Source organism: Acipenser ruthenus, chromosome 1 (assembly GCF_902713425.1).
Source record: "Acipenser ruthenus chromosome 1, fAciRut3.2 maternal haplotype, whole genome shotgun sequence".
Classification (NCBI taxonomy): domain Eukaryota; kingdom Metazoa; phylum Chordata; class Actinopteri; order Acipenseriformes; family Acipenseridae; genus Acipenser; species Acipenser ruthenus.
The window spans coordinates 64,296,110-64,313,825 of NC_081189.1; the positions used below are offsets into that span (position 1 = coordinate 64,296,110).

Consider the following 17,716-nt stretch of genomic DNA (forward strand, 5'->3'; position numbering starts at 1 on the left):
GAATTACATACCGCTTTATAGTTTTCCACAGTTTTAACAAAAAACTGATGACAATTGAAAAATGTGACATTTTGAAATCTAACATGATATACTCTACTATTATTATGGCTTCCGGTAGACATTCGCGATTTCATGTTTCTTTGAGTACATGTTAAATAAAAGATCTAAATTCTGTTCATATCAGGTTTTTTTTGTATTATTATGCCTCAATCCTAAAATTCTACATAATGCAAAACATTTGGCCATAGCTGTACATAATTCTGATCTGCATGTTAATCTGTAAATATGATATTATCTTCTATTATCAAAGATTTATGCTGGCTCGTGTTATATTCTACAATCGTGTTGTTATATAGATATCAATTAGTTGTAAGTACAACCCCTATTCATTATTCCACGACATTTTAGATTGTATTATCCATTGACTAGAACATGTGCTGAAGCATGTACTGTGTACCTGTAAACTGATGTTACTGTTTAAATAATCTAAGATAGTTACCAAACATATATATTTCCTGTACTCACCTGATAAATGTCTCCAAATGTGTATGGGAACGGGTCAAACCAGCAGTACTTGTGTGCCTTCCTTTGTACTTCTGGTTGATTATGTGCCTAAAGAAAATAAAACAGAATGGAAAAGTGACGCCATTGGAAGCTGTTATTTGAGTATGGGAATTTAATTTGTCCTCAGTGGCTTACATACTATATTTTGCTGTCTGTGCAAATTGAATGGGGCTTGTCATCATTTACCCCCTACCATGTGCTATGAGCAGCTAATTATCAAGTGAAAGTATTTTATTTCAGATAATTAACTAACTGAATTTGAAGTGTTGGAAGACACAGTATTCTTCCATAAGCCCATTATAACTTTTGGTGCATAACAAAAAACATAAACCAAATTTGTTTCTACCTCTTCATCTGGTACAATGGGACTGAAGCCTAAACAACTATCCCTGGTCCTTATGGCAGATTTAATCTGTCACTATATCATGGAAAACCACCCGAGTTTAAGCCTGGCAGTGGATTTAACCTGTCTGACTGATTTTTGTATTAAGCGTAGTTGTGGATTCAGTGGAAATAACTTACATTAGGCATACACACTTTTTGTTTTGATTATTTGTGTTACAAGTTATTGAAAATTGTCTCAGAGGGAGTGCATGCAGGCATTAATGGCTTTTGTGTGGTTGCAAAACAATAATGAAGCAGTCTAATCAATTGTTCAGAATGGTGATACATCACAGTTAAGGAAAATACATGTTCTTATAGAGCCCCGGTGTATCATTAGTTCCATTCTTGGCCGTCCATAAATATTTTGGTTGATGTTGCGTCTGCTGAAAAATTTGTACTACATTACACAATGTTTAAAGCAAACCTTGATTTCGCTGTCTAAATTAGACCCCGATCGCATGAATCATAAAACAGATATTGGATTTAATTTTCATAATGAAACAGCTTTACATTGTGAGGTGACAAAAAGGTTAAACGGTCTGAGATTAAGTTATAAAACATACCTAACACTGAAAATAGAAAGTTGCTCAAAAATCCTAAGCGGCTAGCAATATTTATTTTAGGCCAGTCTAGTAAATATATTTAAAAGGCTGCAAACAGATCTTGATTTTGTAGGTGTTTGTTCGGCAGTTGTATTATATGCTGTGGCAGGGTGAAGGCTGGTAAAAGGAGTGAAATCTGGCCTCCTGACAGGTGGAGGCACTAAAGGGAGCTACTCACGCGACCTAACCAAGATGGAGCATGCCTTAAGCATAGGGTCCAGTTCCGGTGGCCATCTTGTGAAGGTCAGAAGCACAGGTGTTTCAGGTTGCGTTAATATCAAAACCGGTTAGGTCACATGCACAACCGAATAGCGGTTGGCTGTGATGGATTGATAGAGGCGTGGCCTGGGGTCATAGGGGAATTGTGTAGAGTAGTGGAGTTCCCTGGTTGGAGGCAATTCTGGTTATTCTCCCAGCTGGCAGAAGAAGCTGGGTCAGGACCTCCCCAGGTGAGAAAACGCGGGGAAATGTGGTGAGGATACAGGGTAACATCCCCGGGTTGACCCACTCAGAGCCTATTACGGCCATAGAGCCTCTTCCCTTCGAAACACAGACCTTTTGGGACCGGTATATCGACATGGTGGGTGAGAAAAGCAATGACCCCACTATACAGGCGTTGAGGAACAGGCCTGGTCAGTGGAGGGGAGGTATAACTCCATAAGGAATCAGTTGCTGCATATCCCAAGCATCAGGCACAGGGCAGATGGTATAACAGTTGCTGGTTCCACAGTCTTTTCGGACAAAGGTGCTCAGGCTAGCCCATGTGTGATAGAGAGAGAAAGGATCAATGTTGTAAATCTCCCTCCAAACCAGAAAGGGCGCTGTGTAAGGCACTAAAGGGAGCTACTTGCATGACATAACCAAGATGGAAGGTCGGAAGCACAGGTGTGTCAGATAGCACTAATATCAAAACTGGGTTAGGTCACACACACAACTTCCCCTCCCTCTCACATATGCATTGTCCATATAATTCTCTTTCTTTTGGCAAATACCTGGGCCTTTTTTTACTACCCGGGTATTGATCATTAATTTGACAATTTAAAAAAAATGCAGAAAATATGACAATGCAGTTGCGTTTATGTCAGCGATCCATTAATGATCCATTAATGATAATAATAATCATGTGGCTTCCAATACAGAATGCTTTATCTACAGTTATTGCACAGATAGTTTTTTGCAAAAAAGATCAAATAAGTAGCCTTTATTATAAAATAAATAAACAAATAAATAAAGTATTGTGAGCGGTGTACCCCACAAAACCGTAAACATTTTTTTTTATTTTAATGAAGTAGATTAACTAAGAAAAAGCATATGCAGTCCAAAATGCATAAGGTGCAAAGTACAAAATGAAATCAGTATGAGAAAAACATAACTCACACACGTACGAAACTTTTACCTATTTTGTTTTGGGTTAAATAAAAACTGTGGAGCAAATTAAGTAAGTGTGCTAGTGCTTCCTCCTTTGAATGAAGTATTTTCTTGGCAGAGTTTGTGAATTCAGTTTTCTCCTGCTTTGGTAAAGAAATTCCACACAATGCTTTTCTTGGATGCCATGTCAACTACAACAACAGCGGAATATGACCAATAGACGTCGCAAAGAATCCCGCAGCATGAAGCGCATTTAACATAACTGTATTCAAACTGAGATGATATTATTATTATTATTAATATTATTATTATTATTATTATTATTATTATTATTATTATTAATAAGATGTTTCCAGTACTGAAAAAGGTTACACAAATCTACAGATCTGAAGGGACTAAATGTATGTGTACTATTTAGTATTTAAATATGTATCATGCCCTTAAAACATGTGATTTTGTTTTAATCATTACCCGAAAAAGACCTGGGTATCCGGGTATTTTTCAAGGCGGGTACCTTGCATAAGTATTCACCCCCCTGGACTTTTCCACATTTTGTAGTGTTACAACCTGGAATTAAAATGGATTTAATTAGGATTTTTTGTCACTGATCTACACAAAATAGTCCATATGTCGAAGTGGGGAAAGAAATCTACATATTTTTCAAAATTATTTACAAATAAAAAACTGAAAAGTCTTGATTGCATAAGTATTCACCCCCTTTGCTGTGACACGCCTAAATAAGCTCTGGTCCAACCAATTGCCTTCAGAAGTCACATAATTAGTTTAATGGAGTCCACCTGTGTGCAATTAAAGTGTCACATGATCTCAGATTAAATACACCTGTTTCTGGAAGGCCCCAGAGTTTGTTAGAGAGCAAATCTAAACAAACAGCATCATGAAGACCAAGGAGCTATCAAAACAAGTCTGGGATAAAGTTCTGGAGAAGCACCAATCAGGGTTGGGTTATAAAAAAATATCCCAAACTTTGAACATCCCCCGGAGCTCCGTTAAATCCATTATTAAAAAATGGAAAGAATATGGCACAACCGCGACTCAGCCAAGAGAAGGCCGTCCACCAAAACTCAGTGACCAGATAAGGAGGCCATTAGTCAGAGAAGCAACCAAGAGGTCAATGGTAACTCTGAAGGAGCTGGAGAGATCCACAGCTGAGATGGGAGAAACCATCCCTGGGACAACTATAACCCGGACTTTATAGTTGGACTTTATGGAAGCGTGGCGAGAAGAAAGCCATTGCTGAAAAAAACCCATATCAAATCCTGTTTGGATTTTGCCAAAAGGCATGTGGGAGACACAGCAAACATGTGGAAAAAGGTTCTCTGGTCTGATGAGACCAAAATTGAACTTTTTGGCCTTAGTGCAAAACGCTATGTGTGGCGCAAAGCTAACACTGCTCATCACCCTGAGAACACCATCCCCACAGTGAAGCATGGTGGTGGCAGCATCATGTTATGGGGATGCTTTTCATCGGCAGGGACTGGGAAACTGGTCAGGATTGAGAGCAAGATGGATGTAGCCAAATACAGGGAAATTCTAGAGGAAAACCTGTTTCAGTCTGCAAGATACCTGGGACTGGGGCGGAGGTTCACCTTCCAGCAGGACAATGACCCTAAACACACAGTCAAAGCTACACTGGAGTGGTTTAAAAACAAGAACCTGAATGTCTTAGAATGGCCCAGTCAAAGCCCAGACCTCAATCCAATTGAGAATCTGTGGCAAGACTTGAAAATTGCTGTTCACCAACGGTCCCCATCCAACTTGACAGAGCTTGAGCAATTTTGCTAGGAGGAATGGGCAAAAATTGCAGGATCCAGATGTGCAAAGCTGGTAGAGACTTACCCAAAAAGACTCACAGCTGTAATTGCTGCCAAAAGTGCTTCTACCAAGTATTGACTCAGGGGGGTGAATACTTATGCAACCAACAAATGTCTTTTTTTTTGTTTAATTAACTTCTGTGTCACAATAAAAAATATTTGCACCTTCAAAGTGTTAAGTATGTTGTGTAAATCAAATGGTAAAAATCCCAATTAAATCCATTTTAATTCCATGTTGTAACACTACAAAATGTGGAAAAGTCCAGGGGGGGTGAATACTTATGCAAGGCACTGTTTATATATATATATATATATATATATATATATATATATATATATATATATATATATATATATTCCAAAGAAAGGCATCTATGCACTCCAATGTTTAGCCTCTGCGACGTGCTGACCATAAGGCTATGGTATATAAAAAAACAAAAGTACAATATTTCATACAAAGTCATATTAATAAAATTACAATGTTTCTATAAAAACCAGAAATTTGAATTTCATTGAATAGGTAATTAAAGTGTGAAATTCAGGATTCAACCATTACATTAATGCTGTATGCCTGAGCAAGGTACTTTACCTAGATTGCTCCAGTAAAAACCCAACTGTATAAATGGGTAATTGTATGTAAAAAAAAAAGTGATATATTGTAATAATTGTAAGCTAAGAAATGAATAATAATAATAATAAGAAGAAGAAGAAGAAGAAGAAGAAGAAGAAGAAGAAGAAGAAGAAGAAGAAGAAGAAGAAGAAGAAGAAGAAGAAGAAGAAGAAATTAGTGATATTTACTGTTATTTTATTTACCAGAGCAATAAATTAAAAGGTGTGAACTTAAATCCAATGTTTCATTCAAGCCGTAAGTTTCCATTGTTTTTAAAGTAAAGATCCAATATGATTCTCTTCTTAACAATTGATTAATTATATTACCACCTCTTACAGAGCTTGAAACTTTTTCTATAGCTACAAACTTTAAGCTTGAATCAGAACCATGATTCATTGCTTTGTAATGTCTTGTTACAGCATAATCCATATTGTTATATCCAATTGCTGCTTTATGTTCTGCTACACATACTTTTAAGTTTATTTTTGTTTGTCCTACATAAGCCAGCCACAAGGGCATTTAAGCATGTATACTACATGAGTAGAGTTACAGTTGATGAAGTTCTGAATTGCATACATCTGACCTGAATGTGGATGACTGAAGTATTTAGTATTGTGTGTGTTGGATCAATCAGTACAACTACCACATTACCATGTAATTCACTTGTTAGCCAGTTTTTATTGGGTACAGCTGATTTCTACATAGAAGAAACTACAGTCTTTAATATTTCTACCTCGTTTAAAACAAAATCTTGGAGGTGGAGTGATAGACAATTTTAATTGAGCATCACATTCCAGTATTTTCTTAATCGTTAGCAATATAGTTATGTTCAGTTACAAAGGTGATTCTCTCTTCAGTGGACTCTAGTTTTAGTTAATAAAAGTACATTTCATTCTGTTACTTCTGATCGGTTATATGCCGTTGTGACCATATTTCTTTTGTAGCCTCTGGACAGAAAACGATCCTGCATGTCTTTTGCTTGAGTTTCATTATCTTACGGATTACTACAAATTATTTTTAAACGAATGAATCGGCCGTATGATATGTTTTTAATCATGTGCTTGGGGTGATCACTGTCTGCATGCAGGATAGTATTTCGATCTGTAGGCTTACGAAAGATCAAGGTGTTAAATTTATCATCAGAATTCATTGAAATTAACAGATCTTGAAAACGTATCTCTATTTGGCTATATTCCATGGTGAATTTCAAGGTAGGGTAAGTATTGTAGTGTTTCAGGGGAACCAACAAGAGCCAGACGACCGCTGGATGACACACAAGGATGACACACAAACGGCGGGAAAGACAGGAAAGGACACGTGCACACATACACACACAGCACAGAATGCTACATAGCTCCCCCCTCAAGTTCTCTTTGTCCCCGAAGAGACAATGTTACAGTCCCGAGCGATCTGGAACTGGCCAGACGCCTGCAGTCTGTAGCTGGTTCTTAGGAACTGTGTGCTTGGTCTGGTACTTCAAGAGGAGCTTGGGTCCCATCCCCCGGCTGTGCTGACAGACTCTAAAATCCTTTCCAAATTATAATCATCTCTGTCTGTTTCATTCATGCACTGCATCACTCCTGCACCTGTACGCAATCAACCACAGTCCCATATTTGCCACAGTCCCATATATAAATTTTTATAATTTGGGGCGAACGACAAGCCCATCGCCGTACCCTGAATTTGCAAATAGTATTTCTTTTTAAACAAAAAATAATTGGATTTCAATATAAATGTAATTAGTTCCAAAAATAAATCCATGGGCAATTCACTACGCTTAGATTCAAAGTAAAATGACAGTGCCTCTAGTCCACCTACATGCGGTATGTTGGTGTACAGACTCTCCACATCAAAGGAAACAAGGAAAGATGTAGAAGAAGCAGTATATTGGGAATGCAATTTGATCGCATCTCGAGTATTAGCTAAATATGAACGTAAATCTTTTACAATTTATTTGATAAAATAAGCTATAAATTGACTTAGAGGTTCAGAAATTGAACCATTGCCCAATTCTATTGGTCTTCCTGGAGATCGTAAAGGTTTTTTTTTATGTATTTTAGGTAACGTGTAAAATATTGGTGTTACAAGAAATTCAGCTTTCAAAAAAACTATATATATATATATATATATATATATATATATATATATATATATATATATATATATATATATATATATATATTATTTAGTCATTTAGCAGACGCTTTTATCCAAATTGACTTATAGAGACTAGGAGGTGAGCTATGCATCAACTGCTGCTGCAGAGTCACTTTATATACAGTGCTCCTTCGCTATAAGGCTCTCAATTATAACACACCTCGGATATAACGCTCCTACAGCATGTCCCCCAATTCCCTATACTAGTGATTCATGCAGTATTTCTACAGTAAATACAGGACCGGTGTTGTTCAAACTGTAAACAACATCTCAGTCTAACATTTCAGTCTTTCCCTTTTGATACAGTATCTGAAATGAGGAAAAGCTGTGCTGGTACTTTATAACACAGAAATCCTATTCAGCATTCATTTTATAACTAAATAAATATTAGACCATTTACGTTGTTATCTTTCCTAATATATTTACTTTTTTGCGGCGAGAGGAGCTGCAGCTTTCTCCGGGAGATGAGACACTTCAGCTGGGCTTCAGCCCCACTCCAGCCCAGCTGTAGCCGCTGAACCTGGGGTGAACCCATTCCCTCTTCCCCTCGCACGACCCGCTCTCCTTCTCGCACTTGGTTTGCTTGTCTGTCACTTCGAACTGAACTCCCAACCACCGTTTAGCCAGGCTATTTATAGTTTAAAAAAACTGCTTATTAAAATGATCCACAAGTGGGAATGTTATCTTTTTTTTTTTTTTGTAAAAAAAATAGCGTTGATTACATGGTGCGTTATGCATAGTTGATTACCGGAAAGTTTTTGCTTCACTATATGTGCATTATGGAGAGGGAGTTAGTCAGATGTGCGTTATGTGTCCCGTGACACCCCCCCCACCTCCCCCACCTCCCGTTTATAACGTTCTTCGGTTGTAACGCTTATATTGTGTGTCCCCTGAGACCGCTTTAAAGCAAGGGAGCACTGTTTATATCAGGGGAGGCAAAGAAGGCAGTGCCCCCCCAAAAAATCTGAAATTAAAATTCAGTTTTATATACATTATATTATATATAATTATTATTATAATTGTGTTCTGTTCATACATAATATATAATGAAACCACACAATCAAGTGTATTTTTTTAATATCTTAAATTTTACAGCTGTTTATAATATACAGAGAGAGACACACACACACACACACAAACTTGTGTTTTAACACTATTTAGATAGCTAGAGGCACTGGCTCCATTGGTTTTCCCTATCTGCAATAGACTTCAATATAAACTGCAAAAATCATGTGCTATAAACAATTTTTAATTAGATGAATTGCAATATATATTTTTTATCAAAGGAGGTAAGTCTCCGTACATGCTGCCAGCCTTGCTCAATGCAATATAATTATTACCTTACCCAATGTTCTATTACGCATGCGCCGGTGAAGTTAGTGGAGAGAGTATATTCAATGTTGATAGTAGACGTCTTTGCCTGCATTAAAGCGATTTAATTTAATAAAATCCTGTATGTGAGGTGAATATTATTCAATTTAATTTTGGACGAAGGCAGGAAACACGATTTAATTTTCATATATTAAAATTATAGTGTATTCCGCGGCGCCAGTGCCACCGTGTTAAATGGCTGAGGCCGTGAATGTGATCGGTTGCTAAAGTCTCCCTTTGGTACTTTACATTAGAATATACTGAGAAAGTCTGTATAAAATCCGAGGGTAGACCTCAGCCTCAAATAAAAATAAACGTAGAAGAAGAAAATACTGGGAAGAAAAGTACCACTAGATCATTTCATTGTCACTGGTATGATAGAGTGGACTGGCTGACAGGCAGCGCGATTGCAATCCGCCTGTATTGTTGGCCTTGTTGATTTTTCTGTATTTCTGCTAGTACTTGGACAAAATACGGATATAATGATATAAAAAATTTGGATCAAGCAATAAAACGTCATTCCAAAGCAAAAGACCACGTCAATGCCGAAGTTAAACTGAAGCTGCTAGGACAAATTCAAATTGAGCATGTTATAGATGAGGTGCATGGATTCAAGTAGCAAAACACAACGAAGCCGTGAGAAGGAACAGGGCTGTTTTAAAACTTCTAATAGATGCAACAACTTTCTTGGGGCGCCAAGAATTATCACTCAGAGGGCACGACGAGATGGCGGATTTTTTAAACAAGGGGAACTACCGGGAGCTCACAGAGGTAATAGCTCGCTATGATGGATTGATGGATTGCTTGCCACTCATATTGAGCAGCCTAGTGTATTTACAGGAATGTCAAAAACAATTCAGAATGATTTGATTTCTTCTATCTCATTATCCGTGCTTGAGGATATAAAAATACTACAGAGGAGAAAAGGACTGAAGAAGCATTTAATAAATTGTACAAAAAAACAGCCAACTTGACAGAAGACCCAGCTAACACACACAGGAGAAAGAGTCGCCGACGGCAGGGTGAGCTCCAAGACGTAAAGCAGCAATACCGCACACTGTATTTTCCATTTTGGATAATTGAATACTCCAGATTAGTCATCGATATGCAAGCCTGGATAAGCTGCAATTCCTTGAGCTATTGAATCGCGAGAAATTTACAGCAATGAAGAACGTATTCCCAGATGAAGCATTTTACTGCTAACTGGGGGATATAGCCTAGCCGATTTTTGATGCGGAACATTTGAAAACAGAGCTGCAAGTTTTCTATTCGGACACTGAGTTTCAAGGTGGCAGTGGCAAAATTTCAGATTTGCAGGCTTGATCTATAAGTAAAGGTAAGAAAATGTTTTAATCAACTTAAGTATTTTATTTTTAAATGTGCCCTTTACTGTTAAATTATCAATCATGGTAACGTTTGTTTATTTAGCACTCAGTTTTACCATTTTTATTTATGCCCTTTCTTTCAAATCCCTATTTATGCCTATGATACTGAGTTGAGAAAAAGTGTACTATAAAAATATGTTTTTATTTCTATACTTCTGGGTATTGGTGTATGATCATCATCTGCCTTGACTTATTGTTAAAACAGGGAAGCAAGTAGGCACATCCATTTTAGAATGAGTAAATAAAATTAAGAGTAGGCTGCTTATTTGGGTTCTGTCTGCTCCAACACTTTGCCTCACCCAAGTGTGCCTCCTCTGGCTCAGAAGTCACCAGCTGCCACTAATATATATATAGAGGCCCGACAGGCCGTCCTTGTACGTCGAATATATGGACGCCTTGGGGCGCCCAAGAAGTCAGTATATTCGACGTGTATGGACGCCCTGAATGGCCTTATTGCATTTATAATCCAGGTCAAACAGTGGATTTGAAGAAAAAAAAAGCATAAATCATGTTTAGGGCAAAATATTATTTTTTTTTTGTTAAAAATCCTCATGCCAATAAAGTAGCCTCATTTATAACTTTGAACTACACACTAAGTTAAGCTGAGTAAATTAATTGTATTGGAAGATGCAACAAAAAGCACATCTGTATTTTTGATATTGTGGACATTGCCACTGAGAAAATAGTGAGGCTGCAGTGAGTTATTTTCTTCTTCTGTCACTGACAGTGCAGACACACTGTTTGAGCAGAACAGGTGGGAGGACTAAAAATAAATACAAGTAGTCTTGGATTTCAGTAATTTTTCAAGGTATGTGTCTGAGAGCGGGGGATAATGTGCAGAAGTGTCTTTTTGTGTTTTTCTGTAGCGTTTACAAACCGCTAAAAATACATTATTTTAAGTGACAAAGTCAGGGTGACTGAGTATAAAGACAGTGGTTTTTTATTTATTTTTTTATATCTATTTTTTGTTGCTATCTTCAGTTCATTTAATTGTTCTTCATCCAAATTGGCATGTCTACTTACTACTCTGGGATTTTTTGCAGGTAATTGGTCACTCAGTTTCATGTACATCTGTACATGAAACATCTGTTTTATGTATATATATTAGACAAAACCGAATATTAGATAAAAGGGACCCTGAGTGAAGAAATAATAATAAATAAGAATAAATGTGACACATATTTCATTTATTTATTAAAGAAAGTTATGCAACACCCAATGCCCCCGTGTGAAGAAGTAATCGCCCCCTTAGACTCAATAACTGGTTACGCCACCTTTAGCAGCAATAACTGCAACCAAACGCTTCCTGTAGTTATTGATTAGTCTCTCACAGCGCCGTGGAGGAATTTTGGCCCACTCCTCCATGCAAAACTGCTTCAACTCAGTGACATTTGTGGGTTTTCAAGCATGAACTGCTCATTTCAGGTCCTGCCACAACATCTCAATGGGGTTTAGGTCTGGACTTTGACTAGGCCATTCCAAAACTTTAAATTTCTTGTTCTTCAACCATTCTGATGTAGACATGCTTGTGTGTTTCGGATAATTGTCTTGCTGCATGACCCAGCTACGCTTCAGCTTCAGCTCACAGACGGATGGCCTGACATTCTCCTGTAGAATTCTCTGGTACAGAGCAGAATTCATGGTTCTTTCAATGATGGCAAGGCGTCCAGGTCTTGATGCAGCAAAGCATCCCCAAACCATGACACTACCACCACCATGCTTGACCGTTGGTATGAGGTTCTTACTGTGGAATGCAGTGTTTGGTTTTCGCCAGTCATAATGGGGCCCATGTCGGCCAAAAAGTTCCACTTTTGACTCATCTGTCCATAGAACATTGTTCCGGAACTCTTGAGGAGTGTGCAATGGTTAGTGAGCAATGGTTTCCGCCTTGCTACTCTGTCTTTAATCCCATTTTTACCCAGTGTCTTTCTGATGGTGGAGTCATGAACACTGACCTTAGCCGAGGCGAGAGAGGCCTGCAGATCCCTGGATGTTGTTCTAGGGTTCTTTGTGACTTCCTGGACGATTTTACGCCTTGCTCTTGGAGAGATTTTGGCAGGACGGCCACACCTGGGAAGATTCACTACTGTCCCAAACTTTCTCCATTTGGACAATATGGCTCTGACTGTGGTTCAGTGGAGCCCCAGAGCCTTAGAAATGGCTTTGTAACCCTTTCCAGACTGATAGGCATCAACATCTTTTTTTTCCTGAGGTCTTCAGGAATTTCTTTTGTTTGTGGCATGATGTGCCTCTAGAACAGGGTTTCCCAATCCTGGTCCTAGGGACCCCTGTGTCTGCTGGTTTTCATTCCAGCTGAGTTCTCAATTACTTAATTGAACCCTTTATTGAACTATTCATTAGCTTAATTATACCTTTTTAATTGTTTTCAGCTTTTAAACAGTTGGAGATTTCAAGTTAACTATACAATTTTATAAGTAACTTGAAATCGGCAACTTTTTAGGACCTGAGAACAATTAAAAGGGTCTAATTAAGCATGTTATTGGTTCAATTAAGGGTTTGATTAAGTAATTGAGCTCAGTTGGAATGAAAACCAGCAGACACAGGGGTCCCACAGGACCAGGATTGGGAAGCCCTGCTCTAGAACCTGTGTGTTGACAACTTCACTCTGATGGTAAGGACCAAAGTTAGTCAGATTTATATTGAGCAGGGCTGGCCGAAATCAGGCCTGGTTGTTAACCAAACTACTGAAACAGCTGACCCTAATTATCCCTTTAATTGGGTTGAGTTAACTTGGGGGGGGGGGGCAATAACTTTTTCACACCTGAAGATTGCATGTTTGATTACCTTGCACACCAAACAAATGAAAGAAGCACCAAACTTTGGTATCATTTTTTCTCTCAGCCTCCCTCATATACTATTACAACCCACAAAAATATCTGACCAAATACAATGTGAAAAATGTGCAAAAATGCAGAAAATCAGACAGGGAGCTAATACTTTTTCATGGCACTGTATACACACACACACCACACACACACACACACACACAGTGTCTACAGTATCTTTCTTGCTATTGTATTATTGAAAGCCCATATACACATACCCTTGTTAACCCTCTGGTAAAATACTACCTCAAAATCAATAGCTGCCGTACCTGCCTGTGCCTGGGCCATTAGCAGTGTGTCATTTCACTAGCATTTTACAGTTTCTTCCTTTTCTCTGATGGCATACAATAAGCCTATTACTGGATAAAGTTACCCCCTTCAGTCCAGCTGTGCAAAAACACTGTGATTAAGACTGAGCAGATTTTCAGATTGGATCTGAGCCTGACTGGCAGAAGAGCAGCTAAATTAGAACCTGTTGAATGGCAATTATTCTCATCCTTTTATATTGCAGATTAGTCTGAAAGCTTTAGATCACATGCAGTACAAATCTGATGTTAGCATTTAAGTACTTACCAAATAATTGCTGAACAATTAAACTTAAATAATAATAATAATCCTTAATCTTTCTATAGTACGTGACATTTATAATTTGCTTTGCTTCTTTGTGCACCAGAGAATTATAAGTACAGTATATTGTTCTATAGTTGTTAGTGATAGGTGTTAATTTTAATAATAATAATAATAATAATAATAATAATAATAATAATAATAATAATAATAATAATAATAATAATACAGTGGAACGTCACATAACCACCCCGATCAATTGACCGCCTCGCTAAATAAATAAATAAATAAATATTAAAAGTAGACTACGAGAGTCATGGCATTGGCAGCAAGTGCAGCGTCCGCGATGGAAACAGAAAGAAAGTGTTACAGCAATCAGCCTTTTGGTGCGTTCCCCTTTAAGAGAGACGGGCTGTGTGCGTGTGTCAGTCAGCTGTGTGTAGCAGTGACGTTTCAATACACCAGTTGAGAAAGCTTTGTATTTTACTCTTTTTTGGTGCAGTGTGTTTATATGATGGAGCGCATGGTTGCAGATATTGGCAGTGTGTTGTTGTAGCTTTTAAATGCATTTGAATTAAACAAAGCAAGCTTCATAAACGCAGTGCTTACCGGCCATTTGTTTAAAATAGCCGTAGCAGTGTTTAAACCGAGCTTCTTATCGGCTGTTGGCAAAATCAAGAAAGATCACAAAGTACCGTGACAGAGATATTAAGGGCCTGTTCACACTGGAGCTTCTTTTCGTTCTCAGTACGGTTCGGTTAGTTTGGAGAGCAGTGTGAACATCAAAGTTCGATTGGCAAACGATCCAAACCGAACTGCTTAAAAACGTGAAGGTGAACACTAGGGGTGAGACCGAATAGTCGAAAATTCGACTATTCGATAACGATGGCACCTATCGACAAGTGAATCCAACATTCGAAAGCTAAAAAAAAAAAAAAAATGTATATATTGATTTTATTTTAAAGGCTGTACTGCTGATTGGCTCTCTATGTAGCGGTAATGAAGATTGACTGGAGGGTGGGATTTGTTATTTCTTGTCTGTGATTGGCTAAACTAGAACGTACCTCGGCTAACGATGGCTTACTCACAGAAAAGTTCAGCATGGAAATACTCTGACAAAGTAAATGAAAACACTGTTAAGTGTAAAATATGTGCAGTGCAATTAAACTACCACAAATCTACAACTGGTATGTTAACCCACCTAAAAGACAAACACCGTTCTGTGACGCTAGCAACGACAGAAAAGAAAAGAGGACCGCAACAAACCGCCATTGCATCCTTTGCGGTGAGGCCTCGTCAGTGTGACAACGTCGTACGTGCTGAAAAACATCAGCCCTTATTGCTAATATGGTGGCAAAGGACATGCTTCCCATACGTTTTGTTGAAGGTGAGGGATTTCGGGAGTTGATGAAATTTGTGGAACCTGAATACACAATCCATGCACGAAAAATCCTGCACTAAAACAATTACCACTCGACTCGAAAAAAATGCATGCCGATTCCGCAGCGTCTGTCCGCAGAAACTTGTCAAAGGCTGAGAAGGTGGTGATTACTACAGATGCGTGGACTGCACTGAATACCGAGTCGTACGTCATAATAACCTGTCATTTCATTGAGGATTGGGAAATGAAAAACGTAGTTCTACAGACTCGCGCCACGCCAGAGAGGCATACAGCAGAGAATCTCGCAAATGTGTTAAACACCGCTGTAGACCATTCGGGTTTAACTAGGGGGGGAAATCACTGCCTGTGTTCACGACAATGCCAGCAACATCATCTTCGGAGTTTGTTGAATGGGTCTCGAATTTGTGCTTTGCACACACTCTGCAGCTCGCCATCAACGATGGCTTTAAACTTGGTGCCATACATAATGTAGTCGGTGCGGCCAGCCGTCTTGTGTCGCATTTTCATCACAGTGCAATAGCTACTGAGGCTCTGAAGTGGAAACAAAAACAAACAACTCTGCCTGAGCACCGTCTGCTGCAGTATTGCCGGACCTGATGGACATGCTGATTTTTTTAAACAAGAATAAGTGAACATGATGATAATAATGGACATTGCTAGCCTAACTATTCCTAAAGTTTTAGTTAGGATTTTTTTTTTGCTTCCATGGAAGGCTAGTGCGTTAATGCCACTCAGGCCTTTTTGTTAATTCATTTATTTATTAATATTATTAAGCTAGCTACATACATAGCAAGCTGTTGCCTATACAGGCTATTTATTTTTTATTCACTGGAACTCGAACGCACAGGTATGTTTCCGATCTGATTTAACGTAGACCGGTAGTCTGCATGTTGTGTGTGGTTTGAAAACGTAGGAAAAGTAAATCGTTTAGTTAAGTGGATTGTATAAATTAGCTAGCTAGATAGTCTAATGCATTTTGTATTTCGCTGTTATGACCGGAAAACATTATTGCCACAAGGATGCTAATGTTAAGGCGTTTGCCTCGCAGCTCACATTGCTAAACTATTATTGAATGAAAATTAAATTAATAATTGAATAAAAATTATACTTTTTTTTTTTTTTAATTGTCACAACCTTTATAGTTCATTTGAAATTGTAATTAACGGAAAAGCTTGTGACAATATCGGTAAAAAAAATAACACTTGCTTGCAAAATACGAGAGTCTCACACGAGAGTTGACGGTATGCTTATGTTATTGCTGCTGTTATGGCATTTCTGTATGTTTCCTAATAGGAAGGTATTTTTTACATAGCCTAATGTTTATTTAACAAAGTTAGCTAAGTATTTTAAAATAAAGTTCAGAATTTATTGCAATTGCAATAATTGTCACTTTGCATTATTTCGCATTTAATGTACGTCTCATTTTGAATGGGGGGGGGGGGCGACTATTCGATTAGTCGACCTCAACAGCTGTGGAATTATCGATAGTCAAAATATTTGTCGTGCACATCCCTAGTGAACACTGGACGGTCACGGTTCTTTTGCAAACAGGAAACGAACCCGGTAGATTTGGATGTACAGTAGCATACAGTTACTGCATACACAAACAGGTGGTCAAAATGTCCAGATGAGTGATATGGACAATGGGGGAAACAACGGCATTGTTAGAAATTTGATCATAATAAAAACAGCGTATTGGCTGTAATATCAACATACCAGAATTTATTAAAATTACAGTGGCTCCGGTTGGCTGGTGCGATTGCTATAACCTCTTTAAAAAAAAAAAAATGTTTGCTTTATTTTTGTAGAATTGTTCAAGTTCATGTTGAATGATGTGAACTGCCTCCAATCGCTTTCATGATTCATCACTGACATTGGAGAAAAAAAAACACATTTGCAGAAAATACAGCTGCATTTGGATTACTGTATACGATGTTGTGCGAGGGAGTGTGCAAGTACCAACTTTATTATACAATATAGTACAGTATTTAAGTTAAACATTCTGTTTTTGGGTCGTTGTCCAGTTTGGGCAAAGTTATGTTTGGTGCGTATGTAAATATGTTTACCAGTGCTGCTGCAAAAAAAAAAAAAAAAAAAAAAAAAATACAAAATATTGTATTAAAAAAAAGGACCAGATTTTTTTTTTCCCAGGTATGAATTACGTGTCCACTGTTGTCTTGAATAAATGAAATAAAACACAATTTATTTATTTATCGCTGTACACACTCTATACCAGTGCTGCCCAAACACGGTTCTGGAGAACCCCTATCCAGTAAGTTTTTGTAGGTCACCCTAAATTGCTAATTTCTAAAGACTGGGAACACATGGAAGTTATTGATCAATTAAGCAAATAACTTGTTCAATTAAGGGAACTCTGGTCATTGGGCCAGTTTACATGCTGGGAAAATGTCATGACTTGTTTACTGTCATGACTTATTTAAGGTGGTACGGTCTGGATTACAATTTTAGTTAGTTTTAGTTTATGTTTAGTTTGTTTGAATACAAATGTAATACATTATACAAAAATCAAATACAACATGAAGTTTCAAAGCAGGAATTGTTAAATTAAACAAACCAAAATTATCTAGAATTATAATTCAGCCGTACCACCGTAAATAAGTCATGACA

The 17,716-nt window shown here is 37.8% G+C and overlaps 1 protein-coding gene across 1 annotated transcript in view; it reads right to left on the minus strand.

The window, feature by feature from the left end:
* Nucleotides 1-17,716, minus strand: part of LOC117421382 (teneurin-3-like) — a 932,247-nt gene that overhangs the window by 285,826 nt on the left and 628,705 nt on the right. Inside the window, exon 6 of the mRNA XM_059027478.1 lies at nucleotides 526-612. The gene's annotated coding sequence lies outside the window, so the exon portion shown is untranslated. The remainder of the gene's footprint in view (nucleotides 1-525; nucleotides 613-17,716) is intronic.